Here is a 27,500-nt window from a genome sequence, read left to right on the forward strand (position 1 = left end):
TCTTCTAACCCAAAGCTTGTGGAGCTTGGGAGAGTTAAAGCTGGGGCAATGCCTCCAGAAACTTGGGGTAAGGAAAGATACCCACGGGCCACCCCGCTGCGGTGTGCAACCCAGTCAGCTATAGGTCTCTGCCCCTTTAAGCAAACATGCTGCTGGTTAGTTATCCAGGAGATGCTTTTAATTACGAGCAGAAGAAGTTAGTCTGCTGCCCTGAAACCAGTACCCTGATGCTGAAGAAGCACTTTTTAATATTTATACATCTAAAGAGGGTTTGCCCTTCCAGACATAGAAAATCATTAGGAAGCCTTCTCTGGAGGATATAAGTTTGGTCAAGGTCATGCACAAATCTAAACTTCACACTCAAATCTAGCTTTGCCACCAGTAGGGGCCACTTTTGTTCCACAGACTGTTCCTAGCCCGGGATCCTGACTTTTCTTTCTAGGTTATCAATTTTTAAATAGAGGGAAGGAACAAAAATATGCTTGTGAGACAATTCTGAGCATATAAAGTTGAAGGAACTTCCCCCCCCTCTTTTCTTCTTTCCTCCTTCGTTACTCGGCACATCTATTTAATAGAGTTTTGATTCCGCACTTCCCCTTCCAGCACGGCAGCTGAATGGGTGAACCAAGGGAGCGGCACTCAGAGAAATGTCCTGCAACGGTTCTAACTTAGGTCTGGCATGTCAACCTATCCAGCGATATCAGGGAGAGGAAATATTCCATCAAAACCGCGAGCCTTGAAAGGAATGGCCCGGACAGGGTCCAGTGACATCCGCTATCTTAGCAACTTTGGAGGTTCAGCAGAGCCAGCACTGCAGCTCGGGAAATGTGGGGGCAGAGGTTCTATCCCACCCAACGGTGGGTCCCCGGCAGATGTGCCCCCGAGGTGACACGGCAACCGTTTCATTTTTCACGACTTGCTCTCTCACGTGCCAAAGAGCCAGGGGAATCATGGGCAGACAGGGACCTTTTCAAGACTGTAAAACCAAATCACAGGTCGCATCAGAGAAGCAAAACCAGAGGAGACTGTAACGACCAGGTAAGGTTTAATAGATTTTAGCTCAGACATACCTTGTAGGAACATGTCAGGACTATTTAATAATAATAAAACATTAGGGACTCTGCATTCCCCTTGCGCTCTGAGAATTGGAGAAAAGGTGTTCCTTTTCCAGGTGACCCCAGGGACCCCTTTCTTCCTAACTAGTACTGGGAGAAAGAAGGGATTCCAGACTCTCAGGCTTGGGCATTGCCTTGCACCTCAAGGCTCTGTCTTTAGTAATGAAATACATTTTGGGGTAGGGAAACCATATCAGAGGTGTCCCACCTTTTGACATTGTGACACGATGTTAGAATCTATAAATGCATCGGAGTACACCGTAGCTCTCCCGGGATGCATGTTGGCCACAGGCTGCCAGTATGACAAGGTACATCTGAGTTAACATTACACAGGACAGATCTGGTGTGTGTAGTCTCACTGTTTCCCAAACCTCACCCTGATGTTAGCCTAACAGTGTAATCCATGATTACCTTAAGCCTAGCCCTAATGCTTAACATGGGTCGTGCTCTGCAGAGACCCTAATATATAACCCTGTTGCATGAATAGAAACCCACAGCTTGCTTTCAGACTGGTGTCAGTTACGTGTGTGGTCACTGCTCAGAACTCTTAGGCAGTCACATCACACACGGGTAGAGAGTAGCACCTCAAGCGATGGGAAGTGTGCGCGTTTAAGCCTTTTCTATCTCTTAACACCTACTGTTCTCAAAAGCATCATTCGGCGACAATTAAAGCAGCAGAGTTTATTAAACACACACTGCTGTCACCTTTTCATTTCATACTCAGATAGGATTCAAATAGTACATCCTTGTCCCAGAGGCTTAGACATCATCCAGGGCAGCTAACCTGCACTGGCTGCAGATCATCAGGAAATGTCTCTCACTGTCTCCACTCCCAGGAGCCAGCCCCAGGCCACTTGGTCCAGGATATAATAAGAGTCTGATCAGCTTGGCTGGATTATGTTAGGGTTTCCTTCCCCTTTCCACGAGATTTCATCAGTGACCACGTCTGAATTTTGCCTTCCAAAATCTCTCTCTCAAATATACTACTCGCCATTCTACTCGCCTTGCTGTGGTCCTGATTGTGAGCAAATTCCCTTTCCTCTGGGCTTCCAAATACCACACTTAGCTCCCACTGCACCCCGTTCTGCACTGGGCTTTCGTTGATCGGTCCTCTCCTTGACTCAGAATTCTCAGCAGGGATCATGGTACTTAGGAATCAAACCCAAGCACACATCTGTAGTGTATGAAGCATCTTTGTGATAACGCCCTCCAGCCCAATCTCCATCAATACTTCCTTCCCCTGTATCCTTTGACTCCAGTGCTAACCACTGTGGTAGGGTGAAACATTATACCTGACCACCTCTGTGTTTCCTTGGGCTTTTAAAAAATAATGAACTTGGGATTCTTCAGTCCTGAAATGAGCATCTTTCACCTTGTCCTGCTGCCGAACTCTTACGTACCCTTCCTCTGAGGAACCCAATGCCGCCCTCTCTCAGAAGTGCTCCTTGATACTTTAAATTGTTCTTTCTCCCTCTCCCTCTTCCTCTCTCTCTATCTCCCTCTCCCTCTCCCTTTCCTTTTCCCTCTCTCCTCCCCTCTCTTTCACCCTTCTGTCTGCCTCTTGCCTATCAAACCCTGCTGTGGCCACAGTGGTCTTATGCTGTAACTGACTGCACATTTCTTTTCACTCCGTGTGTGATGGGGACCTCCTGGGGCTATCACCTCTAGGGTGTTAGCACTTAAAGACATGGGCAGGCTCTGAATGTTTGCTGAAGGGTTGTACTAAGAACAAGGCCCGAACATCACTCAGCCATGAGAATAAGCGTCTACATTTAAAAACTGACATAGGGAACACTTCACCAACAGGTCCAGACGAGCTCTGCTTCCATAACTCACCCAGAACCCCCTCCTTTCCCTTCCATGATATCCCTTATTTTCTGGACCTATACAGGGAGGAGCTTGCATAAAATTATCCCTTGGCCTCTTCTAACTAAGTGGGGGAGGGGCCAGTAAATCTTACCTGCAGTTTCTCTAGCCATCAGAAACACAAAAACATTTCCAGTAAACGAGATCCAAAAACAGCAAACCACCCCCAACCCCCATCCACCTCAGGCTCCATTTCCCTAGAAATACTTTTTATTTATTTATTTATTTTTTTTTATAAAAGAAGAGAAGAACGGGGAGGGGTTCAGTGGGGGATCTCCTAAGACTGTGTTAAAGCAAATGCTTAGAAAATATTTTTGAAACATTTGGAAGTAATTTCTATTCACAAATTATCTCCATTCACAAAATGAAAAGGCAAATTATATGAGCTGGATAAATTCAGAGAGAGAAGAAAGCAGAGGATGCTGGGAGGAGGAGAGAGGATCAGGCAGAGAGGGGAAAGGGAGTGAGTCTTGTAATTCTGGCATGTGTACGGGAAGGAGGATCTTAAAGCCATTTTGCACACCGTGTTTCTTATGAACGCCACACCTGCGTCTGAGCTGTTACCGGGCACTTAATATCTCCATGTGGCAGAAGGAAGAATTTAAGTGTGAACCGACACAGACCATCTTTCCCCAATAGCAGGCTACAAAGCAGGAGGTCTAGAAGGGAGAGAGATGAGAAGATACAAAGTGGTAAGATGGAGAAGGAATAAATCAAAGTCAGCATATGAAAACCAAAGCGACAGGACAGGAGAGCCTAGGATTCACCTGCCATTCACCTGCTTGTGGCAGGGCTGGAACGAAGAACCTTGAAGCTGTCCTCTGCCTTATACTCCCAATGTAATAAGTGCTTGTCTCGAATGACCACTGTTCCCACTGCAGGGACAACCAGAATGGTGCAGAGACAACCAGAATGGTGACAGAATCACCTGAGACCCCTTCTTTCCGAGGGGTGAACCCGTGGTGTCCCAGAAGCTAAGTGAGAGGAAATGGCTTTCTAAACACTCAGATGAAGAATTCTTCTACATCTTTTACTTCCCAATACAAATTAAACAGCCATGGGTACGATTCAAAAGCAGCTCGCTAGCTGCACGCTGTGGGGGATGGGGGGAGAGGGGTTTCAGAATGCAAATGTCACACATGAACATCAAGAAAACACTGGGAAGATGCAGGTTGTACCTTCCCAGTAGCCCACCACCGAGAGCCCATGCAAATGAGTTGGCCAGTCTAAAAATAACAGCCTCAGTCCTATTAGCTATTAAAGCCCTTCATAATTATCGTTTGTTTACTCTGAATGATAACTCGGCAAGGGTGGGCACTGCTATCTTCACACTAGAGTGATAATCTGAAGCTCTGGGAGACTGAAATGAGACCTGAATCCACACTCAGGTCTCACCGGACCGACAGCCTGTAATCCCTTCAACCAGCCCTCAGCTACTCACACAGCGTTAGCCTCACTTCCTCTCCCTCCAGCAGATCGATGAGAGGCTCCTCGTGTGGGTTTGGGAAAAATGAGGTGGATTAATGTCAGGTACCTTCCTTAATCGTTCACTACTTTATTCTTTCACTGACCCTGGACGTTACCGATTTGGCTGAGCCTGTGAACCCTAGGAATCCTACCATCTCTGCCTCCTCAGGGTTGGGGTTATCGGTGCACGCTATTGCCACACAGATTTTTACATGGGTTCTGGGGAAGAAACTCGGGTCCTAATGCTTACACCTCCAGAACTTTATCAACTGAGCCATTTCCCCCGCCCATTTGAGCTGGGCCGCAACCCTTGGAGGTGGGTACATTTACTATTCATTCTTTAGCGATGGCGTAACTGTCTCAAGACTGGGATAACTTATTTAAACTATTATCTAGTAAGCAGAGGAATTGGAATCCCTGCTTTATCCTGACTGATAGCAGAGCTTCTGACCAAACAAAATGCCCTCCTCATCTCTCCAAAGCATGGGAAAATGGCTAGGGGTTATGGCTTCACGGCTCACATGAGGTTGAAGCCAAACGCGAGTAAATAGTGAGTGTTTCTAGGGTCAGGCCCACAGAGCTCAGGTGGATGTGGGTGTCCCATCCAGGAGGCCTGACCTCGAAGCTACTCTTGTGCTCCCCTAACCCGATGCAGTCAGACAACTTAAGACCCCAGCTTTGCCTGCATCTGTAACGTGAGAGCGAAATGGAAGTGGCACACATCCCTTGATGTCACAGGAGCACTCCATCGACGTAGTTATATTTGGGGAGGGAAAAAATGTATTGGATACTAAGCTTAATCAGAGAAAGCAAGGGAAGGAGAAAATCCTGAGTAGAAGGGCCTTGGGGACCATTCATATGGAGACCATAGAATATTATGATTAGGTGCATGGATGCTTTGCTCAGCCAGAACCTTGCTGTGTAGCCTTCCACAAGCTACAAGATACTAATGAACCTGTTTCCTTAATAAAAAAAAAAAGAAAGAAAATCAAGATCCACAGGGTGGCTTGATGTTAACAACGCAGCAAAGCCCATTGCCTGCACGGACTGAGCGTTCCTTGCATGTGCTCTTTGCTACTTTGGGGAAAGTGAGGCCCTGAGAAGGTAAGTGTTTTTGTTTTTCGTCACGGCTGCACCTTTAAGTTAACAGAGAAAGGAATAGAAAGCAAGCCCTTTATCTCTGGTTCCTGGAGCTTTGATAGGTCACTGGGAAATTCCAAGACTTAAGTTTTCCCATCTGTCAAGCAGGAACAACTCTCCTCATCGCTTCTAGAAGGATGTAAGCGTTTAAAATAGTGTGCAGGAAATGTTAACTGCTATTATTAGTCCTTTCTTACTTGAAAGCTTTTTATCTTCAGGATGATGAGGAGAAAATTAGGGTGTACTTTCCCCATGGCTGTTTACTAAACCGAGAGAACCAGTGGAAAGTGGAAAGGGTCCCCTGACCCCCATCTACATGGAGGAACAGTGATCAAATAGTGGACAAACTCCAGGCTGAGGAGAGCCTACAAGAAGCCACCTGAAGCACTCTCTTCACTCAAACTAAACAGACTTGAGTTGCGTGGTTAGGATAAGAAGTGCCTTGGTCTTCTATGTGCAACACATCCCCGCCCCCTCTGATTCTAGAAGATTCTATTGGCTCAAATAAGAAGCACTTTGCTGTAGAGCTCGGCTGCAGTGTTGCAGTGATGACTGTGGCAGAGTTTTTAAGACCCTAAGAAGCAACCACTGCTGTCTTTGAGCGAGAGGGATCCATTATAGAGCTGTTTAGCCACTGCCATGTCTGGACCAGTCTGTCCAGTTTGTACCAGAACCCCATGGCTGCTAAGCAGAGGACTGTGCTTCAGTCTCAAGGATGCTTGGCCATCAACGGTGTTGCTTCCTTTTGGTCCCTGGGGGCTGCCTTCCTCCCTGGTTATCAGAGCAAAAGTAGATTCATTCAGAAGGCTCAGGGCAAGGGCTTGGTGGCAAGAACTAACTGGTCTCCCTCCCCCACTCTCCAGTCCTTTGCTTTCAGTTTGGGACTCCTTCCACTTCATTGTTCCATTAAGGGTGGTTTCATCTTTTAAGTGAACTTCAATGAATGATGAAATAAAATACTTCGCACAGATGGCCTTGCATTTGAATAAGAGGAAACCATTATGCCTCGTGCAGAACGGAGTGTTTTATTTGTGTTTCGAAGGAAGCAAAGGATGGCTTTTTCCAAAGGAGGCTTTTTCCTTCTAAGCTTGAAGGAAAGCGACTTGTCTACCCTACTTATCAGTGTGTGCGTGAGTGAGTGTGTGTGTGAGTGTGTGTGTGTGCACGCATGCACTTATACATGCATGTGTGGAGCTCAGAGATCAATGTTAGATTTTCCCCCCCACCTCACTCCCTTATCTTTTGAAACAGGATTTCACTGATCACAGAGCTCACTCGCCCTTTTGGCTAGACGAGCTGTTCAGTAAGTACCAGTAATCCTCTAGTCCTGGCCTTCCCAGCACTAGGGTTACAAGGTGTCCCTGGCCCTTACATAGGTACCCAGCTTTAACATGGGCTGAGCCATCTCACTACCTTCCTTATATGGCATTTATGGACGAGAAGCTTGCTGTATCAGGGAGAAGATGGCTATGGGTAAGACCATCTACAGAAGCTTAGCATGTAAGACCCTGTCCTCCTGCAGTTGATATCGGGCCTTATTCCTTACTCCTCGTTGGGCAGGTTGCCGAATAGTTTTTGTGCTTTGTTTTCTTGTTTTGTAAGATAAAAATAATAACAGCTTCTACTTTATGTGGCCATTATAAGGATTAAATAAGAAACTATGAATTTATTGGAATATAATAAGTGTTCTAATCATCATTAATTACTGATGAGATACTAAGGCAGATTCAGAAAAACCCTTTATTTTACATTCACTCGTGCTCCCATCACCCTATGCAGGTGGCCCTCTTTACCATTAGTGTCTTTGCAGGCGACAAAATTAAGATGAGCTTTTCAGGGTGGGCCCCAGTTTAGTTTGCCCGGTGTCCTTATTAAAAAAGGAAATTTGGATACAGAGATAGACAAAGATGCTATCCAAAGATGGAGCTGCATTGTCACAAGCCACTGAAATATTAGAGCCGGAAGAGAGGCCGTCACAGCTCCTCTCTGGGGCCTTTATGGGGAGCCTAACTGGACTCCCATTGGCCTTGGACTTCTGGTTCCAGAACTGTGAGACAATGACCCTTGGCTGTAAGTCACTTGGTCTGTGGTATCCCTATGGCTGCCCATGCAGACTAACACACCATCTTCCAAAAGCACCACCACACTAGAGGCGTATGAAAGGAAGGTTTTCCAGACGTAGCTATTCTGTATCTATTTTCAGAGATGTAGAAACTTGTATAAAATGTTTCTACATCTCTGAAAATAGATACAGATGTATAAAATCACTCAAATCAGTAACTGATGGGTTTTGGATTGGAGAATTCCAAGTACCTTTCCCCCTGTTGCCTTCCACCAGTGGATCTAGGAAAGCTTTCCCAGCCTCTCCTGAAATAAGAGGCATCCATGTGACATAGTTTTGACTCATGAGAGCCACATAAGATTGTGCCTTTCATTCGTATGTGTACTGGAGGAAAAGACGATTTTGTCTATTTCTGGCAAAATAAAACTTTAATCTTTCCTCTCTTCTTTCTTTTTACTCCTCAAAGATGAATCGGACTCTGGAGTAACATTAGCCACCAGGGACAGGAAGTTTATAAAGACAGGCATTAGCATGACTCATGAAGAGTCCAGCTTGCTGGGAGCATGAACAGCACAGGACCCTGACAATGTCACATACCTATGAGAGGGTAATAGCATCTTAATACAAGCCAGCACACAGTTTTGTTTTGTTTGTTTTTTAAATTATTTATTTATTTTATCTGCATGAGTGCCCAGTAGCTATTTTCAGACACACTAGAAGAAGGCATTGGATCCCATTACAGATGGTTGTGAGCCACCGTGCGGTTGCTGGGAATTGAACTCAGGACCTCTGGAAGAGCAGCCAGTGCTCTTAACCTCTGAGTCATCTCTCTAGCTCCAGCACACCGTTTTAACGGCTGGCAATGTTGCAAGCTATGAGTGAAAGAACTCCTTTTAGGACACCATCTTTTCTTTTTAAAAACACTTATTTTTATTTTTAAAAAAGCTATGTGTATGCTTGCGTGTGGCGGGTATGCGCACAAGAGTGTAGGTACCCACAGAGGCCAGAAGGGGGCGACAAATACTCTGGAGCTGGATTTACAGGAGGTTGTGCGTGGATGACGTAGGAGCCAGAGACCAACCGTGCCTCCAGCAAGAGCAGTACATACTCCTAACTGTTGAGCCAGCTGTCGAGTTACTGGACCTGTCTTCACTGGTCATCTTGACGTGGAGGTCTCTTTCTCACAGCTTCGAAGTGCATTTTATTTTGTCCAGTAGTTCCTTCTGTCTGTGTCCCCTCTTGACACATGTCCCAAACGTATTGTTCTACAAAACACACCCAGCTAAGGAATGTGTCATGTTTTAGTTCTCAGGATACAGCTAACAGGGGGGTAACCGGTGTGCACAGTTAAGCAGACTCCACTTTCTCCTTTGAAAGCATCATCACCAAGAGTTGATTTTTAAGGACTTCTGAGGGAAGCAAGTATATCGAGCAAAGGCAGTTAATCACACACTTGTAAGTTGCCGGCGATGAATGTAGTGGACTTTGGAACTAATTCTCTCTGATCCTCAAACCCAACGCACCAACTCTATGTGCCTTTAGCAAATCGTTTAATTATCCGAGTCTCTTTCTCTAATTTTAAATGGGAAGATAGAGTCAAAGGGACAATGAGTTGGATATTGAATGAGGAGTTTTTGAACATAATAGGTCCTTAACAAATGGCTGGCTTTGAGCTACATCTCATGGAAAAGAAATCTGGGGTAGACCTATACTTGGAGGGACTAAACCTTCTTCTTACAGGACTGAGTGGACCAACTTCATTCAAATAACCACCTCAGACTTCACACCACCCTTTGCCTCCGTTGAAGGAGGTCGAAGACAATGACCATGAGAAAGAACACCAAGCATAAAGAAAGCTCCTGATTTCCTTTAAAAGACGTGATAGGGAAGGGAGGGAGGGGAAAATATTCAATTATCAATCAGCAGGCACAACTGATACTTTGGGGCAGGTCATCTTGTACTTAAGGGGTGTTCTGAGGATTACAATCGGCAATGTGCTTGACCTCCTCCCCCCTACTTACCATCCTCTACCTGGGACAACCCATGATGTCTGTGGGCATTGCTCAGTATTCTCAAGTGGGTGGTGTGGTGACGCACTGAGCCAGTAGGAAGGGCAACCGAACCCTGGTATACCAAAGATCTTGCTGGGTGAATCTCACTGGGGACAGCTTGTAAGTGGTCCTCAGTGTACTGTAACCCTGCATTCAGGAGCACAGCTGCCAGAGTGGAGAAGTAGTGAAGTAGTTTTGCACTTCCCTGGGCTTTGACCGCCTTCTGAATGAGCAAAGGCAGAGGCGACCTGTAATTACTCCAACCAGACGGCAAAGCCAGGAGTGATAATATTTGGACTACTGCATCAATCCGTGCGAAGGATCTCTTCAAACCAAGTCAACTTAAAGGACAAAATACTTGACATTCCGTAAAATGTCCTTATGGGTTCCCATCCATCCTTTTCATACAAGGCTGTTATGGTCAAAAGGATCAGCACAAGAGCAGCTAAGAAAAGCAGCTGTCATCTGAGATGGCACCTCCTCCCACAGTGTTCAGGAAGACCTCCAACTTGAGTATTCGTGGGCCATTTGTTCCCATTTCACAGACGGTCCTCTGCTTCTATCATTCAGAGATCATCCAAGATTTGCTAGTCACTGGGGTGAGCCGATAGGCCACCTTTTCACCTGGCTTTCCTTCTCCTCGGCTCTCAGTAATTTTCAGAGTTCTCCATGACCATGCCACACATTGGCCAGAATCCCCTTTCAGTCATACATAGGCGGTCTTGGAGCCGATACTCATCTATATTTCTTGCTGGATCTTCTGGGGGAACCCTCGGTTTTAAGACGGCAAAGTGCTGTTCTAAGAGACTCAGTTGTTACACTGTGACGCACTGAAGAGGCCAAAACCGGAGGGAGAGGCTGCTGTGCATGGAAATGCACTGTACACATTATTTCATTACGCACTTGAGAAATGACAAGTTGCTCTGTAAGAACGGTGTGAGCTGTTGTCTCACAACTTTACCTGCGGTTAAGAGCCTATCCACTCCACGCTGGAACTCCACTCTAAACTTCATCTGGATGTCTTACAACCCTCATGCTATCTCTGAATCCCTGGAAGTAGGTTCCCTTTGTTTTTTTTAAAAGAGGGTTTCAGAGTGTTGTCAGTACAAGACACAACATAGTTATGCTGTGATTGTCTAACCTGCCCGATGAGCTACTATATTTAAATATAACATAAAATTGACTACGCCTTCCATAGATGTAACATCTAACCCCAGGGATGATGTCTCCGCCAGGAAACCATGCAGGCTGTAGGGCTGAGTTTATCAAATATTATGGTATGGCCTCTCATGCATGGCCAAATACAGGAGGTAGGCGTCTGACTTTGGTCTTCACTGAGGTTGGAAATGGTTACTGGTTCAGGACGCTATATACTGTGAATGGTGTGGTACCCTGCATAAATCATAGTGCTACTAGCAATATGGCGTCACTCTGAAAAAAAAAAAAAGCCAGGCAGAAATAGGATGCCTAGCTCCGTGGCCAAGGCTAGCTTCCTGATCCCCTGAAGCAAAGAGGAGATTTGAAGAGGTGCAAAAAGGATGGAGAGAGAAAGAGAGCACAGAGACACAATTACAGACTAAATTTAGGATCATCCACACGGCGGACCTGGATGGCACAAACTGAAGTGCGTCCAGAGCCTAAATTACCTTGGTTAGTTTAGAGACGGATCCTCAAACTCCCCAGGTGAACGTGCTGGTTTACGCTTGACTCTGGGCACCTAGCATCTGAGAGGGCTCTTCATACACTTCAGTCAAATGTTAAAGCACAGAAAATAAATGGAACCCTCAGTGAGGAGCAGGGGGAGGTGGAGGGAGAGGGTCAAAGGCTCATTCCCCGATGTCTAGCCCTCTCTGCCCAGATCCACAAAGCCATAACCAACTCCATCCATCTCCCCCCTTCTGCCTGGGTACAGTGAGTCAGCCTCATTTGCAGACACAGGGGCAGAGGCCTTAGAGTCGAAAGCTGCTCTTACGGGTGCACAGGTAGCAGATTCGTCATCATTTCCAACCCGCTCCCAACCAGCGGATCGAAAGGCAAGTTTCGTCTTTTAAGACTTTCAACTGTCAGCTTCCCTGCCCTGAATCAAACAGGGCAATGGTACAGCCTCTCCTGACCACAGCCTGCATCTGAAAAGGCAAGTGCCTTCAAGTCTCGGGTGTGTTTTCTATTTATAAACGAGTATGCTGCACTTCAGTGGGTACAGCCTGGTGCTGCTTCTCGGTTTCCAAGATCTGCATTACATACAAGGCCTGTGTGATGGCGGAATTTCGTTAGCCTTTTGGAGTTTGGTTTTAGCTTAGTTCTGCCCTTCTTTTTCTCTACAGACGCTCATACAAAATCCAAAGTGAATGCCTCAGAAGGGGTCTTGATGGGTTTCATTGGATCAAAGGGCTCTCTCATAATAAAGAAACCGCACAGAGATTTACTGAGTGCATTAAAAAAGAATGGCTTCCAGCCAGCCCTGGTAGAATTACATAGCAATAAAAAAAATGCTTTGGCCAACCGTGCTTTTAGAAAAGTGAGTGGTGATTTAAAGATTGTGTGTTAATTTTTAATTTTTCAGACTTCTCCTTTTCTGACAATAATAATTAATAATAAAAAAAAAAGCCCCTGGAAGATGTATTATAAAATTCTCTCTTCTTCAGTTCCCGAGTCAACATAAAACAAAATGTATTTTAACCCAGATTTTCCTTGGTTGGAAGCAACCTCTCTCGAAGTCTCTCTGAAACTCAATGTTTGCAGTGTCTTCTCTTTCTTGGGCCATTACTACCACACATATACAGCCAGCACCTTCTGAGAAGTCTCCCTGCCTCCCCTCCCCTCCCATTCCCCAATCTACCCTGAATCCTCAATCAATTAGTAAATAAATATTTATGGAGCCTCTAGCAGGTAATTGACATGAAATCATGTCATAATTTTATCACATTACACTCTCACTTATGAACTTAGAGTACCTCCCCACTGCCAAATTAATCAAATTAAACCTCCTGCCAGATTTCAAGACCATCTATCATCTGGTGGCGTTCTAGCTCCACTACCCTTTTTAACTGGCCTCGTCAGTCAGTTGTCCTCATGGCCAAACTCCTTCCTGACTAATTCTAGTCTCTCACCTTCCCCCGTTGCTATGTTGCCGTCTGAAGGGCTTCTGGGTCGATTCCTGGTTTCACTTTATCTATTTTCCCAGGACTGAGCTAAACTGTGACCTCTTCTGCCCAGTCATCCTCAGCTACAGGGGTTTCTCCTCTTCTCTGGATTCTAACAGCCAATTTCCCAAATTCCAACTTCGTGTTTTTTCCCCTCTAATGACATTATGTACCAAGCAAAAATAATTTAAAAAGAAATCAATATCTGCTTTAAACTTTGCATAGGATAACTACGAGAACCACACCATCACTGGAACTGTCACCATTCCTTCTTGTTAAGTAAAACAAAACTCAGGGAATTCAATCTACTTTCCCATGAGCACTCAGTTAACTAGGGTTGCGGCCGGAACTTGCTTATGCAAATTCAGGTTTTCCTCATTGGAGGGCCCCATTACCCACGTGGGCCTAACAGTGAGAACTGAGAAGGTTTCCAGGCAAACAAGGGTCCTTGGTGGTAGAAGTTTCAGTGTGACATTGGCTCAAAAGAAGAACTCCCCATTGGTGTATGAAAAAGAAAGGCTTTCTCAGCTTGATAATCCACCCTCCTTACCCTTCTGAAACCCCAAATGGCACTCATTTTGGAGACCCCAGAACCTCTTTGGTCCGATGGCTTGCACAGTTTCTCCAGGAACCCTGTCGGTCCTGAAGCCCGGAGAAAAGGGTGCATTTTCAGACACTGACCTCGGAAAGCTCAGACGCAAGGTTGTTTTGCTTGAAACCGAAAGCGAAAACTTCCTATGACATTTAAAACATCCCTACGACAGGGCCTTTGTGAGCTGGTGTGGGCAAACCCACGCCAGTCCCGAGAAGTATCCCGGACCATTCTGCTGTCTGGTTCACACATTTCAGCAGGCACCCGGGTGGAACCAGCTCAGATTGCAGCTCATTAGCGCGGCCGAATAGGAGTTTAAGGGAAAGTGTGTGGTAAACAACGGTAATCCCCGACTAAAGCAGGAGAGAGCGACCTTTTTCTCCTCCCTAAAACAAATCGCTGTTCTTGGGCAGCACGTCACCCCTTTTACTATTACTGGTTAATACGACCGCAGGCGGAGGATGCAGCTGAGGCCCCGCTGAACAGGTTCCACAGTCAGGCCGAACATAATCCCTCATGTAATGAAAAACCTATTTCTATTTCTGAGCCCTCACTACTCTTCATACTGAAGAGCCTTGTGCCTGTCACACATTTATTGAAGCTTATTACTCATCTAGGCAGCGGGGCCCAGTTAGTATTTGGAATTATATTTTAAATCACAATTTTTCTATTATTTATTTTAGGATTCCAAGGCTGCGGTGAAAGCATGTCAGTGTTATTCTTGATGTGCATTCAAAGGCATTAAAGCCTCAAGTCGAAATTCTTTGCTACCTGGAGAATCTTTATGCACAAGTGGAAACCCTTCCATCAAGACACCATGGTGACCCTCCCAGACTCTTCTGTGATGGTGCAGTGGAGATTGGGAGGATCTGGATCGACTTAATCCTTGCTGGCCATGGGCTTTAACCCTCACCTCAGCATGCATACCCCCCTCTCTATCCCCCGGGGCTTCTGAAGATAAATGGGCAGAATCTTTTAGGGTGCCAAGGACAGGACTGCGAACAGATGGACTAAAACCATGGCCTCATCTTCCAGCGGAAAAATAAGAGCCGGCTTCATCTCAGTCAAAGGATTTTCTGAACTGACCGTGAAGTAAGCGTCCCTTCATCTGCAAGGCTACTGGTGAACATGTGGTTCTTTCTTGTTCTGTGGAACCAATGGAAATTACTGCTTCCCTACGTCTGCACTTGGTCTTTCTGTTTGCCTATTTGTATGGAAAAATATGTATGCATACATAAATTTACACATATGTTTGTACATGCATATACATATATGTATCTGTGTATGTACATACATAACTATACAATCATATATTACACACACACACACACACACACACACGCACACACTCTGACTACACAAAGCACACTCTCTCACCTCATCTTCCCCTTCTTCTGAATCCTGCTTTTTCTCACTATACTTTCTTCTCATTTGCATATAAAACATTCCCCTCCATGAGGGCCTGTACCCCCTTGGCCCATCATTAGACTGAAATATCGGCCCAGACTTGACGGCATTCCTCACAGAAGACAAGAACCCTTTCCGTGTTTCTTCGGTTCACGCCTAGCTTCTCTTCCTCTGTCTCTCCATTTTCACCAACAGACTCCCGCACGAGCTCTTCCAACAAAATGCTTGCTGTGTAATACCCTTCCTGGTGAGTGAGTTTCGAAATGTGAGATGCTACAGGCTTAGAGCCAATTCCATGCACTCTGGTCCTTCCCCAGTTTGTGGGTTCTCTCTCTCTCTCTCTCTCTCTTTTTTTTTTTAATTTGGATATCATGTGAGAGTCACAGGCAAAGTAAAATTTGGGGAAGGTGGGTAAAGTGTGGTAGCAGGCAATGTATGCCAAAGAAAGAATTCCAAAGGGTATAGGTAAAACTGACAAGGGGACATTGGCTTCTATGTGAGCTCAGGCTTTTGTTGTTGGTGGTGGTGGTGTCTTTTTGTTGGTTTTTGTTTTTCCCATGCTGTGACAGAGCTCTCCCTTGGCTTGGCACACTGCTGTTTAATAAATCCCACAGTCATAAAAACACATCAGACAATTTTTCTTCCTTCAAGGCAAATCGAATCTGGGCTCTTTCTTTGGTCCCACTCTCCCATTTCCCTCTGACATTAAAACAAGCCATCAGTGTTTCATTACAATACAACTATCATCTCTGTGTGGTCAGCCGACCTTTCCGAGAGGCTTAACTCCTGTCAGTTTTGAAGAGCAGAATAAAACACCATGCAGTCAGCAGGCACATCCTCACAAAAGAAATGAAGACATTTCTTCCAAGACAGGGTCAGGACCATAGGGCCCTAGGCAGTACCTTTACCCCAGTGACTGTAGGGAGAAAGAAGGTTGGCGTGGGAGCCGGAGGCTGAGAGAAAGCCACAGCTCAAAAGAGCAGTAGATTTTTAAAAAGCCCCAAATGAAATTAACTCCGTGGTCTCTTCTTACTCTGTATATTACTTTCAAAAATTAAACATGACAGAAAGGATGAATGTGGACTTTGCTCAAAGATGGTCAGTGGTGCAGTGTTTGGGACAGGGGACGGGACAGAGGAGGCAGTACCATCTCTATCTGTTCTGATGCCAACAAACACTGAGAGGGATGGAACAGACGCAAGCAGGACAGGAAGCTGCTCCCCAGAAGCCACACCGAATTTCCCAGTTAAAGGTTTCATGAAATGTGCACATGGAGGGGACACGGGGGAAGAAAGAGATAATGGGAACGGAAATATTTTGGAGGAAGAAGTTGTGGGGTTTCACAGCATACAGAGGTAGCTGTAATTTGTAACAATTTATAGGATACTTAGTAAAGAACCAGAAAAGAGGTGCGTGAGGGCCCCCAACATTCCCATAAAAGAATGATAAATGTTTAAGGAGGGAAATGAGAACTGTGCCCATTTGATAATTTCTTAGTGTATACACTGAATTATCTATCACTCCATCCCATGAACTCACATAATCCTTTATGGGTCTACTAAACCCACGTAAATTAAAAAAATAAGTTTCTGAACGTTGAGGACAGGGTTTGTCAGAGCTGTGAAGGCAGCGTGAACTGGAGTGAGCCTGTTTACCTGGGCCAGATAGAGACACTCATCTCCCCTCTTTTCTCCATTAATGTCCTCAGCCTCTTGCTATATCATGACCAAGCAGGGAGGCGCCATCAGTGTGGTCCAGTTAGGATAAAAAGACCTGGTTAAGCAATGGCAGTTCCTTCATCCCCTGCATTGCGTTGGGAGGCTATGTTGAAGGGCGACTTCCAGTGAGTCTAGTAGACATTCATTTAATGCCGTGGAGATAAGCAAAGTGAGGCAAAGAAAGGACCTTGTCTAGAACGGTTCTCCTCCAGTTCTTGTTGACATTGAAATAGGGTTGAAGACACTTGGGGATGCGGTCACGTGATTACAAAGTATAAACACGCCTACTATCTGGCTTCACAGGGACATCCTAAGACACCGGATCTGAAGGTGAATGTGATTTGGGAACCCTCAACCTTTCGGTGTTCCCCTAGGGACTAAGAGTCATACTGGTTCTTTCTTTCCTTTGCATCATTCTCAGTAGCGAGGGCTGTAGCTGAATTACATAGATATCAATTAGACCCAGCGGAAGATAAACCACCCTCAGTGCAAAACGGTTTTGCGGGATGAGTTATTCTTCAGAGTCCCCTTCATAATATATTTGAAATATAGATTGATGGTCGGCATTACACACATTACTCTCATCTATTAGGCAAGAGCCTGCCGTGTCTATAAACTCAATTTCCTCCAGCATGGTAGCTTTCTGGGTTATTTGGATAAATGTGGCGCTGTCCACTATTGTTTATCTCAGTAGTTCATGAGGGAGCCAAAAACTTAATGGTGTAGATGAGGGGGCGGAACATCACCTCTGTTCTCAATGACTGCTTTTCTTCTCGGTACATTGGTTGGATGACCGATTTAAGGCATCGTGAGGAGTATTACAGGTAATCTGGTAGGCTGGGAGCCAGTCCTCTATACTCTTCTAGTTTCTCCAGATTTTACCATCTAGAATTTCATAGTCTTCATTGTTGACTTAATGCTTCTAATTAGTTCTATTCAGAGTCCATGAATTTTTCCTTTGGTTCTTAAACTTCTCCCATCATCCTCTTTGATATGAGTCCCTCCGCCCCCCCCCCTTTTTTTTTTTTTTTTTTGGCTCTAGACTTTGTACTTTTGATGTCCCAAGAAGTGTAAGATAACTAGAGGCCAGGTTTTTGTTTGTTTGGACCATTTAAAATTTTAAAATTTGGAAGGGAGGTGACAGCGTTGTCATTCGATAACAGACTAGACGGAAAGAGACACAAATGTCCTCACTTTCAGTGCAATCCACCTTTCAGGGAAAGAAAACAGATGATGATGGACCATTGACTCATACCAATAAGTTAATAAAAAGCTTTTTAGTACAGCTTCTGTCCCCTGACGTTCCTGAGAAATAGGAAACCCACGCCTTTTATCACTGTTATGTGCCTGATTAACATTAGACTTGCAGTCACTTATGCAAAACATAACTTACCCCAGGCCTTTTAAACCTTCCTATTAACTGTACACTTTTATGGGGTTGCTTGTGATGAACAGAGAAAAGTCAAATAAAAATGTCCCTGATTCTGGGATTGGTCAGCAGATTCCTGAACACTGCATTACCAATCAATCACTTGGCAAAATAAAATTTCATGATCAATGGAAAGGCCACAAACTCACAAACGTAAGTCTATAGACATACTCCTAATAAATTTTAGATTAACATAAATTAGTAATACATAATATTAGCATACAACATTCTAAGATTTCTTCTCCCCTTTGGAAAGAGAGTAACCCCACAATTCTCTTGAGATTCAGGAAGTCTGGAAGTCTTGTTATTAAAAGAAAATTTAAATACACATACTCTAAATTTAGCTAATTCCCCCCAGAAGTCTATGGTGATAAAATTTAGGACATAAAGTAGCTTTAAAACCAGTTTTTTTTTTAAATGCATCTAATTCCCAGGCACTCCGAACTTCCTGGAAGGATTTCAATGCGTTTATCGGGGCCTGAAGAACAGGAAGCGATGGGCTTGCTTGCCACTCCCTGCTCTCTGGGGAACAGAAGCCCGTCTAATCTAAACTTCATTAAGGTGACTTTAAAGCGCTTATGGTGTAATATAAGTCAGCAAACGGAGAGAATTGCATCATGGCCGCCCAGGCAAAAGTAAGGTAATATGTCCTTCTTTTCTAAAGATCGCAGTCCCCAGGGGAGAGGCAAACGTGTTTGCACAAATCTTCCCACAAATGACCTAACTTGACTGAAAACCCAGCCCAAGGGAAGGGCCTTCCCTAGCAGCTGTGAAGAAAACCATGATGAAAAGACTTGCAAAGACAGGGGCAAAGTCCCCCCTCCCTTCTTACCCATACCTTTGTTTTTGAGCAGCAAAAAGCTTTTGAAATACGCTGCATGTTCCATTTCTTATAAATTTCTCTCTGGTTATAAGAGAGGAGGATAGGATTTTTTTTTCCTGTCCCGTCCCACCCAAAATTTTTTAATACCAATTCATAACCAGGCTGTTAAAGCTTTCTGATATGTCTTAATATTTACTTGAGGCCAAAAAGTTGGTGATATAAAAAATAAAATTAGCAGCCCGTGTAATGCACTCTCCTCTTTTTACGGGCGGTACTAAGTGTATTAATATAGTTGATGGGCTGTTTGTTCCTAATACGGAGGCTCTTGCAATGAGATATCAATCTATGGAATGATTTGTTTGATAAGAGGGCTCCGGTGCAATCTCTTCCTATTTGCTCATCACAATCAAAATATGAATTTTTAGGTAATAGAATTTCCCCTGGCAGACACGAGAAGTCTGCTTTAAGGTGACCTTAAGAGAAATACATATGTTTGGGGAGTTGGCTTTGGGTCAGATCTCTGTCTTATGGGGGAGGCTTCACAGCTGAGCAGGGCATCTCAGCGCACAAAGGATTGTATATGGCTCGTGTGCACAGGCCCAACTCGCCATATAATAGTTCTTTTCTCTATCTGGTGCCTCATCTCGACTGCTCTCATTTCTCTGCGCATCCTCATTTAGGGGGCAACAGCAAACAGACTTTCAGATTAATGCTGTTATTTGCTCCCTCACCTTGAACTCCTGCTGAATTCTGCTCTGCCTTTGTAATGTGAATGCCAAACAGTGGCTATCTGCCAGACAGAAACACTTCCTAGCTTCACAGAGGCGGCCGTGCTCTCCCTCGCAGTGAGGCTCAGACCTCTGGATGAAAGCTTTCAACGGCCTCCCCAACATCCCCGTTGCCTAAATGCTAACATGAAATGCATTTTGGGACCACCACGATGGCTGTTACAATGTCAGGAAGCCAGAAACCTTTCACATGAACAGGATAAGGGAAACCAGGGATTAGGGATTTGGGGTACTTGGAAAGGAGTTGCCACAAACGATCCAGTTCCGGTCTAATCCGGAGCAGAACTCATTAATTCGACAAATATTTGATTGCCTTTTACAAGCGAGGCAGGGCTAGCCCACCGCTGTGGGATCTACTGGCTCCCAAGCCTAGTTTATCCTTACTAGACTTGGCCTACAGAGTAAGAACTAATACAGTAGTCACAATAGCCGCATCGCTGAGCCCCCGGTGTGTGCCAGGGCCTCACGTGGCAACCATTAAGATTCGGATCGTCTCTCATGTTTCTGAATGTCTGGAATCAGACAGTATCTTCCGGCTGATGTTAAAAGTTATTGGGACCTGTCCGCTCATTGTTACCAGGTGGTCTGTGTTTCTGTCTTCCCAAACATACAAAGTAAAGAGGAAGGCAAAGAAATCGAGTCAGTTGAACGGACCTTCTACCCTCAGGGAAGCATAGCCCACTGGGACACAACTGACCGTGTGTGTGTTAAATTGACAGAGTGATCCTATATGTGCCAATCATTTCAGTTAATGCTTGAAGCATCTTTGAAAGAAAGATGTGTCTTATTTTTTTAAGTGTGTGTGTGTGTTTGTGTGTGTGCGTGTATGTAGGTAGGTATGTGCATGTGTGTACAGCTTCCTGAAGAGTTCAGATCCTCTGGATCTGGAGTTACACATAAGTCTCTACTCCCTGGCATGGGTGCTGAGAACCAAACCTGGGTCCTATGTAAAACTAGCACATGCTCTTAACTGCTGAGATCTCTCTCCCTCTCAGTTTGAAGCATCTCTTCGTAAATAGATGTTATATTTCTGTTTGGTTAGAGGAGAAACTAAGGGCCAGGAATACCAAACCCCATGGGCATAGACCGTCTCGTGGCTGTATGCAGAGCACAGGGTACATATTCCAGACCTGGCCTCTCTGACGCATCTTCTGTCACGTCATCTGCTGTGTGGTAACCGCAGTAGGACAATGACTTCTACAATGCTGCTACAGACTGGATACAGAAGGAAAGGACGCTTACGGCGGATGTATTAAGAACTGGGCCCAGTGAGTGGGGAAAGGAAGAAATGGACAAGGCTGAAGAAATGAGAGATTCAAAAGCTCCCCGTGGAATGCAGAGAGTCTGTGGGCCTGGCTACCACAGGAAGAGAGGCCCAGGGCATGCGCCGAGGTAGAGCATTTGCCTACCACATGGTTGATCCCCAGCATCACGGGAAACATTTTTTAAAAGCCTTTTGTGAGTTGTAGATGTGATGGTTGCTGGCAGTTTTAACTGCCTCAGAGACAGTGAGAAGGGCAGCAACTTGGAGATGACAGGAGATGAAGTGTGGTCAGCCCATCAACATATCTTTGTAGGGACTGAACCCTGGCCCAGAAGGTAACACCAGTATTGGTCCCTGTAATCCTTGTAGGACAGACTTTCAGTTGTGCCTGTCCCTCCCTGGTTTTGTTTGAGCACACTGTACAAAGTCAGAGCTGGTTTTTCTCTCTTGCTCTCATTCTTACCCAACAAGGCGGGAATGGCAAGCGTTGGCCACTCCTTGGACTTTGGGCAGGGATCTTGGGAGGACAGCAAGGCAGGGTTGGCATAGCTAGTGACCATGCAGAAGAGTCTGGGCTCAGGCCCTTGAAACTGCATGCACGTGTTCTTAAAGAAGCCACTCCCTTTTCAGTAGCAGAACTCACTTATGCCCAATGTCAAACATGAGGTACAAACGTTACATGTGGCTGCGGTGATAGAGGCCCAGCTAATGAATGACTTAATTTTCTTCCTGTAAATTGACAGGCCCTCTGAAATCAGGAGAACAGCTATGAAATGACAATCCCACTGCCAAAGACTCGCTGGCGTGTAAGCGCTGACAGGACTTTATTATCCGGTTAAGAGCACATTAGCATATCTATTAGATGAACCCTCGGCTATACAATCGGAACAGATAATGCCTAACTGGGTCCCCTGACTTATTTGTGAGCAGCTCTTCCTTCTTTTGGACCATCTGGGGACAGGGCGTTAGATGGAAATGCTATTTGCTGGACCGCTCAGATTTAATACTTGGCATTCTGCCACTTGGATAACAGGAGGCAACCTCGTGACTTGGGAGTCACGCAGGTGAGGCTCTCCCCTCTCTCCAGATAGCCCAGGAGCCACGGGTATGAGCGAAGGGGCCGGGCAACTTTCCTAAACCCCATGCATCCTCACAAAGGCTGCCAGGCGAGCGTCGGATTCTCGTCACTTGCTGTCGTGTTCTTTATGTTTTTCCAAAACCTGTTCTACTTTTTGAGATGAGAGAGTACACAAGATAGCAGCCTGAGAAAGCAGGCTTCATCAGTGCGAGTCTCAACATATCAATTTTCAAGTGTGGCAACTTTAAACACACGGTAGGCTTTTAGTTTCCATAGAAAATAATCTCTCATTGTTTTCAAAAGAAACTGAAAGCACCCCAAATTACCACACTTTTAACATCCTGACATGTTGATGGCCCGCGTGCTTCGCAGATCAAAGTTAGAGTGGCAGAAGACAGAGCGCTGAGGTGCTTAACGCACAGCATTTCATATTTAGTAGGGATTATGGCAGTGAACAAGACAAGGTGACTTTCTAATATCATTCATATATATATATACATATATATATAATTTTGGCAGCGATCTGAGGAGCTAAAGACTAATTTAAGATGACATATAAGCTCCTATCTTTTACTCTACTGACTTCCCTTCCTGGTCACGTGGAGCGGCGGCGGCTGAAAGACCGAGAAGGGTTAAGTATGCTCTGTAACTCATGCGGACGTAACAGTAGAGTCATGTGTCAGAAGTATTCTTCCTCCCTTGATATGGAGAGCTTCTGTGCAGTGTAAGGAGACGAGACCTCATCCAATGTCGGCCTGAGTCAAAAAGGTGGTGATATCGGTCGACAGCCCAGTATTATTATTATTCTGTTGGAAAACCTGTAGGAATTAAGTTATTGGATGATGTCTTAAAATAGCCAATGAATTTGCAAAAGAGCGAGGTGTCTTAGTTAGGGTTTCTCCTGCTGTGAGGAGACACCGTGACCACAGCAACTTTATACAGGAAAACATCGCAATGGGGCTGGCTTACAGTTTCAGAGGTCTAGTCCATTATCATCAATGTGGGAAGCCTGGCGGTGCACAGGGGAAGCCTGGCGGTGCGCAGGAAGACACGGTGCTGGAGGACGAGCTGAGAATTCTCTACCCAGATCAGCAGGCAGCAGAAAGAGAATGTCACACTGGGCGTGACATGAGCATCTGAGACCTCAAAGGCTATCCACAGTGACACATTTCCTCCAAAAGTCCATGGCTACTAAATGTTATTCCCTGTGGATCTATGGGGACCATTTTCACTCAAACCCCCACATGGAGGGTGAGGGATTATGTAGCAAAATGGGACATAGTTTTCCCCTGACGTGGTCTTCCTTCTGTGGGCTGAAGTACCGTTTCAAAAGTCCGGTTAGAAGCCGGATTTTTAGGATGAAACTGTCTTTAGGAGGTTTTTTAAAAATGTTGCTTTCCTTGTGTTTTGTCTGGAGCCAGGAATCCAGATAGAGTTATTCATTATGGATTAGGATATCAGCATCCGAACGTGGCAGTCACAGGTTCCATTTATGGTAGACTCATGGCTGGACTCTCGCTAGTCAGAAAGCAATGGAGTTCTACCCGGCAAAGATGTGATTAGTAAATGAATGGGAAAGGATTTGAATCGCCTGACAGATTCTGGCCTTTGGGTCAAATCCACTGCTTCTCTGTGTCTGGCACACGACCTAAAGAGCTGTTTTTTATGATTTAAAAAAAATCTGAAGAATGGTATTTCATGACCCATAGAAATGCTATGATGCCTAGTTAAGTTTGTGGACACACTCTCTGATGACCATCTGAGTCATAATGGGTGAGTCCAGCAGGACCCCAAATATTCACCATTGTCTCTCTATGGGAAAGTTTGCTGACCTCCACGACAAGAGACAGGAGGATAGGGAACAAGGCTGGGAGGTGGGGGTACAGTTTCTGCCCACCGCGTTAGTAGAGGATTCTAGAATCAAAACCAACCAATATTCCCTGTGAATAAGGATAGAACTAGGTAAGAGGAGTTGATGCCACCAGAGGTTTCATTTGGCATTTGAGAAGCTGGCTGACTGCAATCCTGGGGAGCTGTGGGAAAGACAGGGTGCCTATAAGGAGACCGAGGGAAAGAGGTGTGAAAGACTACGGCTGCAGTTAGTCAGACACACGACTAGTCTCAGAGCAGTGTCTACCAAGTGAGTTTAAATTTCCTCTTCTACTCCAGAGTATGTCGGTGACTGGGCCATGTGACTTAAAAGGAGTCATGATATAATTTTATATAGAAGTTCTTTTTGTCAGGAATGCTAGTTTGTAGCAGAATAAAGCTTCTAACCAGCTCCTGTTGTAATATATATTATTATTATTATTTATTATATTATTATTATATATTATTATTATATTTATATACATATTTGGAAGATGAAACATAGGGATATAGAGAAACTTCTGACATTGTAGGCAATGAAAACACTTGAGCTACCCAAAGAAGAAAGTCATCTCCCATGAATGCAGCTTCCTTGCTCTCCCCAGTCAAGCTCTCCTAGATAAGGATTGGTTTGGTCCAGGGGATGAGTGATCCACAGAGTGGTCTCAGGATGGCTCTGGCTGCTTTTCAGAGTAATTTCTTCCAGGGTGTCTTTACCAATGCGGGCAATTTGGTCCAGAGAGGACTGGATGGAAGAACGTTTCGTGGAAGTTCTCTTACCCTGGCTGCATGAGCAGGCACTGGGGGAATCTTTCCTGAGTCAGTGAACGGCCATGTCTTCCAATTTGCACAAGGGCTGGCTGGCATTCTGGTTTTTATACACTTACCCACATGCCCGGCTATACGGAAGAACTAGTCACGGGGTGAAAGCTATTCCAAATTGCTCGCTTCTGGAAAGGCTTCTCCCCACGGGTTTGAACATGCAAGAAAGATAATTTGACCTATTAGTCACAGTGCCTGCCAGGCCTGAACCCGCTGCTGGCCCATAAATGTCCTGGAGCTGATGCTTCAATTTCAGGACCTGTCATGTTCTCGTGGAATGGGGAGTTGCGTGTGAAGCAGAATGGACTGAGGTCCTGCATGTGCCAGTCTCTTTAACAGGGGCCCTGGGACTCTAGGTTCCACGTCTGTCCTTTCCTGATGGCTTGTTTTAGGTTGGTACAATGAGTGCCTGTGCCCTGCAACACTCTCCTCTGTGTTTGGCATGCAGTGTTTATGCCCCTGCAGCTTTGTAATTAATAATATACTGCTTTTCATCTTCAAAGTGATTTATACACATTAATTAATCCTCACTGTACTTCAGAGATTCTGTGCGTAAATAACCATCTCGCCCTCACGCTGTACTTAGGAAGCCAAGGCTCAGAAGGCAAACGGTTCTCCGTGGAGAAATGCATTGCCGGGTCCAATGTCAGCACTTAGGATCAGGACCTCTCCCTGAGCCTGCAGATCTCTGGCCGTCTCTGGGAGGAGCTGATGGTACTGTGTGGCTCTGGCCTTTACCGTCATCACTGCTGGGCAAACCGGCCTGTTACATCACTCGATCGGAGTCATAAACTACTTCCCAATACTCCAGGGTCAAAGCGTAATCTTACCTGAAGCATCCGGAATAGGAAATGATGGATTATAAACCGATAAACCACAGTAAGATGCTCGGGCCCAGCTTCCAGTAGCCTCCAGACTAAGGATAAATACGTTTCCTAATCCATCATTTACAAGTTACACACCCGATTAAAACATTAAACTCTCCCTACACAGTCGCCCGTTTACGCGATCGCCCTTACAGAAAAGCTATTATATTTTAACTATCAAGTTCAATAAGTCGGGCTCTCGCCATCCATCTCTCCCCTGCAAGGGGTGCAGAAGACACACTAGGGATACCATTGGCACAGACAGGCAGTGCCTCAATTTCTATATCTGGGCTCTCCGTGATGCCCACTGGCCCAGTAGAACATGAAGCCCTAGAAGTCAGCACAGGGACCCATTTTGAAGTTTCTGACACAAAACCAAATCATGCAAAGACCCTAAAGGCACATTCAACTTGCTTCCACTGAGCCCCTGAAACAGCCACCTGGGGACTCACACAGAATTCCCTCTAATAACACAAAGATCTCAGTTAGGGGTTCGGGGTGGGGTGTGGGTGGGGGTGGAGTTCAAGTCCACCCACTGCTGTATCGTTTATCAAGAGGTGAGAAGCAGACAGGATTTGAAATTAGGGATGTTGAGTGTCAGGCCTCAGTTCCCACTGGGCCCAGAGGGTTAGAGAGTGCAAAATGCTTTGCAGAAACCCAAGACCAGCACGGCCCCTTCCCTTTCCCCAGAGTGTCAGCATCCTCGGTTTTAGAGGCCATTACTGATGATACATGCAGCTGATAAGGAATATGTCAATGTTTATTTTTCTATAGTAAGACAAGCGTGGTTATACTGTAGAAGACATTGAAGAGTATATATGTTGATTTTTGGCTACCTTGGGCAAGGCCCCAAACTTCTAGAGGCATACCATTATACTTCTGTGCCATCAGGTGGGCTGGTCAAATGCCCTGGGAAGTACTGGGCCTGCCTGTTCTCTGGCAGGCATCATGCCAGGGGGATGAGATTCATGTAGGGGCCCCACTGCTGAGTGAGAAAGGAGGGCCGATACGGAGAGAAAGACCAGCCTAGACAGCACCAGAATCGCCTTGTCTTTTTCTCCTAAATGGGAGGAGATTTTTTTTTCCCCTGCATGTTTGGAGCTGTTTTGCAGTCAGTCTCCTTTAGCTGGTGTTTTATAGGTTTGCTTTGCAACACGGCACAGCTAAACCAGGGAGATCTGTCAGAGCTGCTGCCCTAAAAGCAAGCCAGAACCATCAAGTGTTTCAAATAAACTTTAACAAACACCACCATGGCCTCTGCCTGGGCCAGGAGATCTGCCCTTGGCAAGCTTAGCTGACAGAGCAGCAGCGAATGGGGCTCTCTGTCAGGAACCGTGAGCAGGCTTTGTGTCCAGCCCAGGGTGCTCATCTGCACGTGGCGCCCTGCCTCTGAGCTCCCAGACATCTGCTGTTTTTCATGGTTACGTGATGGCACCTCCTGGACACAAACGAACGTCCGTGAAACACGAAGGAAGGTACCCCAAAAGCTTCCCCATTGGCTACCCTTCCCCACACACTAAGTCACAGGGGTGCATGCTGCTGCAAGACACGGACTCTATTGAAATCCAATGCCACACTGTGGGGTGAGAACCGAAGCCAGGCAGAGGTAAAGAAAGGAAGCCTGGGCAAGGCCAACAGTGCGTGCGTGTTTGAGTCTAGATGAAGATGGTGTTGTAGGCTCTGGCCTTTCAATCCCATTTCTGTTCCACAGCTCTGAAAATCAGTGAGCTGGTTTGGCTCTCTCCCTGGTCAAGATGTTCTGTGCACAAGGACACCTGTCCTTCTCTTGAGTTTCTAGAGAACCGACGCTGCGTGAATGTCAGCGCCCTGGTTTGCATTCAACACAGTGACAGAGAAGTCTAGATGACGACTGTGGGAGTGGAGGCTGGGATTCTTGCAGGGAGGAAAATTCTCAGCTCCTCCCCAGGAGAAGACACAGCCAAGATGCATAACTTCACCTCTGATAAATGTCAGCTAGAGCCATGACTGGAATGGATTCC

General features: G+C 45.5%; 1 protein-coding gene across 3 annotated transcripts in view; it reads right to left on the bottom strand.

Moving 5' to 3' along the window:
• Nucleotides 1–27,500, bottom strand: part of Tenm2 (teneurin transmembrane protein 2) — a 935,438-nt gene that overhangs the window by 235,898 nt on the left and 672,040 nt on the right. The window lies entirely within an intron of this gene.

This window comes from Rattus rattus, chromosome 9 (genome assembly GCF_011064425.1).
Source record: "Rattus rattus isolate New Zealand chromosome 9, Rrattus_CSIRO_v1, whole genome shotgun sequence".
In the NCBI taxonomy this organism is placed as follows: domain Eukaryota; kingdom Metazoa; phylum Chordata; class Mammalia; order Rodentia; family Muridae; genus Rattus; species Rattus rattus.